The following is a 7,099-nucleotide window of genomic DNA, read 5'->3' as shown; positions in this document are numbered from 1 at the left end:
TTAACCCTTCCCTGAACACAGTCAAGTTTTCTCAATACTGGGGCTGCTCAAGCTAGCCCCTTTGTGACCAAATGTGGCCCAGGCATAAGGATCCTGTTCCTGGATCCTTCTTTCCCTATCCCCCCCCATGCCTAACCTTAGTGCCTGTGCTTCTGTAGATTGTAGCTACTATGGCTATAAGGCCCCTCCAGAGGTTGTGGTAAGAGCGGATAGCGTAGCTGGTTTTAAGAAAGGTTTGGACAAGTTCCTGGAGGAAAGGTCCATAGTCTGTTATTGAGAAAGACATGGGGGAAGCCACTGCTTGTCCTGGATTGGTAGCATTGAATGTTGCTACTCTTTGGGGTTCCAGAATCTTGCTCTTCTTTGAGATTCTGCCTGGAATCTTGAGACTCTTTGGGATTCTGGAATGTTGCTACTCCTTGGGGTTCCGGAATCTTGCTCTTCTTTGAGATTCTGCCTGGAATCTTAAGACTCTTTGGGATTCTGGAATGTTGCTACTCCTTGGGGTTCCGGAATCTTGCTCTTCTTTGAGATTCTGCCTGGAATCTTGAGACTCTTTGGGATTCTGGAATGTTGCTACTCTTTGAGTTTTAGCCAGGTACTAGGGACATGGATTGGCCACCATGAGAATGAGCCACTGGGCTTGATGGACCTTTGGTCTAACCCGGTAAGGCTATTCTTATGGTCCTCAACTGCTATAAACCAAATCCAGCAGCATGTGTCTCCCCCATCTGCCTTCTTAAAGGTGCAGGAGTTCAGGAGGAGGCGGCTGCCCCTGTATTACCGTTGTGCAAACTCCTGTGTCTTTATGAAGACAGACAGACATTGGCGCCCACTGGGGGATACCCAACACCCTGAAAGGGAAATCTGCCCCTGTTTCTAAATCTGACATAACATTTGCACATTTTCATTACTCATGTCAAAACCGATGGGGACACAGAACTGCTTTGAGCAGCATATATGGGGTGCTGGAGAGAGCTACAGGGTTCAACAATGCTCCAGAAATGAGAAGCCAACTTTTGGAAAGATTGAGGGAGCTGAACTCTCGTCAGGCAAAAAAAGAAAAACGAAGTTAGTGACCAGCTGTATTTTAAACGTCAAGAGCAGGGCAGGTGATGGGGCCAAATCAAAAGCTAGGGTCCTGCCCGGCCCCTCGGCCCCTATCATATTCTCTCTCTGCCTCTCCCTTCAGACCATGCACAGCACTTCCCCAACCAGTCCCTCTCCCCCCACCCCCATTCTTTCATTCTCTTTTTAGAGGACTGTCCAGGCATCCAGATGGGTTTTCAAAACCATTGAGCTCGGGGCCACATCTGAGGGGCATTTGCACATGTGTGGAAGTGAGGTGGTGATGTCACATGTGACATCATCATGTTGCATTCCACACATGTGCAGATGGTCTCCAGACGCAGCCCCGAAGAGATGAGGTATGTGTGGGGCCGAACCTTTTGTATTTCCGGGGCAATAATTGTGTCCACTTTAAGAAGTTGCTAAAGACACAACAGTCTGTTGATCCCTATATGCAATAAGAACTAAACTTCTTGACATACAGCCACCGTATAAAATCGGATGGTAGAGATTTTTGTTTCTATGTTAATATGTTTTACGGTTAACTTTATGAATGTTTGCTGCTGGAAACCATTTTGATATTAAGCGGTCTACTCTATAAATGTTTTAAATAATTAAAAAAAAAAAAACCCCAACCAACTACTTTTAAAAGTTTTCTGAACCTGAATAATGTTTTTATTTTTTGGTGGAGAAGAGGACCAACATTCCCCTTTGGTTCAATCCCAAAGAAAAGTCATTTTTAAAAGGGAGAGAAAAAATGATATCGGATCATGGCTTGGGGAGCCGAAAGAGCACTTAGGCATGTGAGTGGAAGAGGGAGGGCACTATCTGATTAATGGCAGGATGGTTCAGGGCAGAGGCAGGGCACAAGCAGTAGCAATATTCAGTGTCGGTAGCCAGACAGCAGAAGGCTTAGGATGGGGGTGAATTCTCCAGGGACCAGACTTGGTAGAAGGAGCCATTCGTTTTAGGTGCTGGGAAGGTGGCCTTTGAGCGTCTGAGAAAGCGGCTCTTCAGGATTCTCACGTTCACAGAGGCCGCGCAGCAGTGACTTATGATGGTGGCAAGAGGAGGAAAACAAACAGAAGTGCTAAAAATAAAAAGATCAGCTCTACTTTATTGCAAAATGTTTGCTGCTGATAGATCACTGCTTACGACAACTGTCTTGTGTTCATTTATTTAAAACTTTTTTATACCATTAATAAAATAAAGAACAAACCAGATCATATACGGCCTCTTTGCCGCAAGGCAACAGCCCTGAAGCCCTTTAAATCTCTATGGGATTCAGGGCCGTTAGCGTGGCTTTGTAAAAGAGGCCGAAAGTCTACGTAGTTAAACAATTTTTTCTTTTGAAGTGTCAGCTAATAAGTCACAAGAATACAACTACAGACGATGATTGAACAGATTACAATTCAAGGTATATTATTACCTAAGGTGATTGCCTCTTTATTACAGGCATACGTACCTTGTGGCCCTCTGAGATCCCAAGCTAGAGACCTTTTGATTGTCCCTCTGCTTCGTTTGGTCACTAAGGTCGTAAATCGATCCCGAATGTTTCAGGTGGCTGGACCTTCATTGTGGAACTCAATTCCAGACTCTATTCGTCTAATTTCTGATTTTTTGGCATTCCGGAAAAGTTTGAAAGCTTTTTTTTCCCCCAGTTGGCCTTTTCAAACCTAGACAATGTGTATTTTAGCAGTCATCTGGCCTTATTTGTTTTAAGGAGCAGGTCTCGGGCTGTAAGTTTTATATATTGCATTGTATTGTGCTTTGTTGAGTTTTGTTTTAATTATGTATGCATTGCTGTCACCCACGTAGATGCTGGATATGCGGGCTACAAGTGTTTTCAATAAATAAATTATTTCCTTCAAATGCCAGCTAATGAATCACAAAAATGCAGTAACAAACAACTGAGTTTTTTAACTATTTCTTAAACTGAAACCGCTTTACACACAGCCACAATTGGCCCACCAGAGCATTTTACATTTTAATGCCAGCAAAACAAAGTCATTGCTCTAGCGTCCGCACTGTTGGAATTAATAACTTGTGAGTAGTGGGTAGACAGGCAAGAGACTGGCGAGTGAACTGAAATAATGGCAACAAATACTTCATCCTCCTTCATTCTCTTCTTGCTTGGGATGAGAACTTTTCAGCAGCCCCTTGTATTGTGATGTCATAATGCCTCATTCCTCCAATGCCTAAGAGCCAACCTTATCGATGATGTCACAATGTCAAACTTTTCTTTTTTTGATCCTGCAAGCTTCTCCTGCTCACCTATATTGGAACTGGGTTTGGGATCTGGTACAATGAGCCTTCGTTTGCTCCTGTCCAGGGAGTCTTTCCCCCACTTCATTTATACAATACATTTTAATTCTTATATTTCGCATTATGCCTTTTATAGCTCAACGCAGGTAACACATTTCAAGAGACTGGCAATAGTCCAGAAGCATAAATAACACATCTTAAAAATAAAAAAGACTAGAAACCAACCAGAAACATCTTTAAAACAACATCCTTGACTAAAAATCACAATGTTCTTAGTAAATAGTCTCTGAAAAGGACCAAATTTTACCATCTTTCTAAACATTAAATAATCGGTTATGAGGGGCCCCTGAAAAGTTCTCAGCCCAACCAAGAAGAGAATGATGTGGAGCCATGAAACTTACAATGGGGCAAATGCATTTAGTAATTGGGCACAAGTATAGGGAAACCAAGACATTGTGACATCACCGATAAGGTTGGCTCTTAGCCATTGGTGGAATGAGGCATTATGACATCACAATACAAGGGGCTGCTGAAAAGTTCCCATCCCAAGCAAGAAGAGAACGATGTGGAGCCATGAAACTTACGAGTTATTCAAACACTTGACACTTTTCATTTCAATGACATAAAACAAAGCAAAAAGTGTCAATTCATCCCCGATGAAGCAATGAATTTGTGAAACGGTTGAGCTGCTGTTGGACTTCTAAATTACTTCAATAAGCCAAGTGCTATTACACTATAAGAAGTTAAGTGCTTTTTTTTGGGGGGGGCAGGGTGTTCTTTATGAGCATGTAGAATTGTTTTTTATTCGAGATTTTGAGAAAATCTCACTCTATAATAATTTGGGAATAAATTACAAATATTTAGCAAGGTTTTTGGACCAATGATAAAAATCATGCCCTAGTAAGATATTCGCTTGAGGGTGATGTTTGAGTGTTTGAGGTCCTTTTCCTTGTTTTTTTTTAGGAACATACACTTTATTTCACAAATCTTCTCTCATTTGTTTTTTGATGGCCACTCTTTGAATTCAATCTGCACTCCTAGCTGTATAAATGAGAAACAAGTGATTGAAATAGGTGGCAAAACAAGCTACGCCCAATGCTATGAAAGTTTCGCGTAGCGCGTTTTGCCACTGCCAGAGCAGTGTTTTTGAACCAGCTTTATTTTCAGTCAAGTGTCCCCTGAAGAAGGTGTTTTCTATGTGCTGAAACTGGGATCCGTGTTGGGACCTACTAGTTTTAAGAAAGACTTGTTTGGGTTGTAAAGACATCCCCTTTGTCTTTCCTGGTTGTTTTTTTGTTCCTAAATGTCTGCCAATTTTTTTCCTATGTTCTGTAAAATGGTAACTTCTATCACAAGGTTGTTGAGTGAGTAAAGATATTTTTTCAGGATATAAAATCAACTGGTATAAAACAACGTTATTCCCCTTAGGCACTCATTTAATTTCTATTTGACTAATACATTTTTTGAGATTGGATTAAAAAAATTAAAATATTAGGTATTCATATTACTTGTGGTTTAAAGGACATGAGTCAGATTAATATGGATTCTATCAAGGACTATACAATAGTTTTAAACAGATGGAAAAAACCTTCCCATTTCTTTCCCCCCATCCTCCACCCCTGCATTTCCAGCAAAATTAAATTAAGTCTTCAGTTCATAGTCATCCTATATTCCAGATAATTATTTTCAGAAGCTAAATAAGTGGATGAAATCATTTTGATGGGCAGGTAGAAGTCTTGTATATAATACATAATTTTAGAAATATTTCCAAAGAGATGCAGGACCCTAATTTAAAGTATTGTTTATGACCTTTTAATATGGTTCTGTGGAGAGGGTGAGATAAAATGAAAAACAAATAATCCAATTCTATTTAGTAAAGGTTTTCATAAACTTCTTAAGCTTTTCTCCCCATAAATGAAAAGCTACGTCCTCATGGAATTCTTCACTTATTAAAGCAAATGGGTTAGGTTTCTCTTCTCTGTAAGACTGGGATTCTGCCAAGTACTTGTGTCCTGGATTATTAAACACTGTTGGAAACAGGATACTTGTCTTGACTTACAAATGTATTCACTCTTTAGCCCCTCGATATCTCTGCTAATTTATCTCCCCCTAGTAGTCAAGGGGCAAGTGCAGTTGAGATATATACGAGATGGGGACAAGATAGTACAACGTCATTATAATAAATAAATGGATGATGGATAAACTGAATAAGTTGAACTGTATTCGGAAACGGATGGAAAGTCAATGAAGTGACTTGAGAAGAGGGACAGTGTGAGCGTGGGGATTGAAGGGGAGAACGATGGCTGAGTGGAAGACCTGACAGAAGTATATTGCAGTAGTCTAAGTGAGAGGTGATGAGAGCATGGATAAGGGTTTTGGTAGTGTGCTCGGAGAGGAGAGGTTGGAGTTTGTTAATATTATAGAGGAGGAAGTGATAGGTTTTAGCAGTTTGTTGGATCTGAGCAAAGAAGGAGAGGAGTCAAAGATTACCCTGAGGTTGCGAGCAGACAAGATAGGAAGAAAGAGAGTGTTATCCACAGAAATAGAGAATGGCGGAAGGGGGAGATGGGTTTTTGTGGAAAGATAAGGAGTTCAGGTTTAGCCTTATTTAGTTTTAGATGGTGGTGAGACATCCAAGCGGCAATGTCGAACAGGCAGGCTGAATTCCTGTAGAGATATCTGGTGTGGAGAGGTAGATCTGGGAGTCATTAGCAGAGAGGTGATATTGAAAACCATGGGAGGAGATCAGTGTACCGAGAGTGCAGGTAGATATGGAAAAGAGAAGAGGGCCCAAGACAGAGCCTTTAGGTACACCCATAGACAGTGGGATAGCAGCAGAGGAGAAGCCACCGTTACATGTACTGAAAGGCCCTCTTATCTGTACTCTTCTCCTCCACTGCCAACTCCAGACTCCATCCCTTCTTTCTTGCCATGCTGTATGCCTGGAACAGGCTGCCAGTGTCAATATGTCATGCTCCGTCTCTAGTATGATGGGAGAAATAGGAAGAAAACCAGGAGAGAACAGAACCCTGGAATCCCAGTGAGGACAGCATATCGAGTAAGTGGTGATCAACAGTTTCAAAGGCAGCAGACAGAGGATAGAGTAGAAGCCATTGGATCTGGCCAGACACAGGTGGTTAGAGACTGTAGCATGGGCAGTTTCTGTAGAATGGAGAGGGCGAAAGCTCAATTGAAGTGGTTCAAGAATATTTTGAGAAGAAAGGAAGTCCAAGCAACAGCTGTGAATGGCATGTTCGAGTAGCTTGGATAGGAAGGGGAGGAGGGAGATGGAGCAATAGTTGGAGGGGAAGTGGGATCTAATGAGGTTTTTTTTAGGAGAGGTGTAACAATGGCATGTTTGAAGACATCAGGAACTGCTGCAGTGGAGAGTGATATGTTGAGGATGTGACAGATGGGAGGGATGACAGTGGGAGAGGGAGCTCCGAATAGGCGGGTGGATCAGAAGAGCAGGTGGTGGGTTTGGAGGAGGAGAGAAGGTGACCAGTTTCCTCTTCAGTGATTTCAGGAAAGGGGGTAAAGGTGGCACATGTTGAAGGGAGGTTGATAGAGTGGACAGCTGGAAGGGGTGGTGACTTGGTTGAAAATTCAAGGTGGATACTGTGGATCTTATCATAGAAGAACTCTGCCATCATCTGCGGGGAAAGTGAGGATAGGATAGGAGGTGAGAGTTGATTGTGGCAAAGAGACGATGACGGTTGGCACTAAGAGAGTTAGTTAAATGGTTGTAGTATTCTTGTTTGGCAAG

The sequence above is a fragment of the Geotrypetes seraphini genome, chromosome 14 (genome assembly GCF_902459505.1).
Source record: "Geotrypetes seraphini chromosome 14, aGeoSer1.1, whole genome shotgun sequence".
Taxonomy (NCBI): Eukaryota; Metazoa; Chordata; class Amphibia; order Gymnophiona; family Dermophiidae; genus Geotrypetes; species Geotrypetes seraphini.
This window is presented reverse-complemented; position numbering follows the sequence as displayed.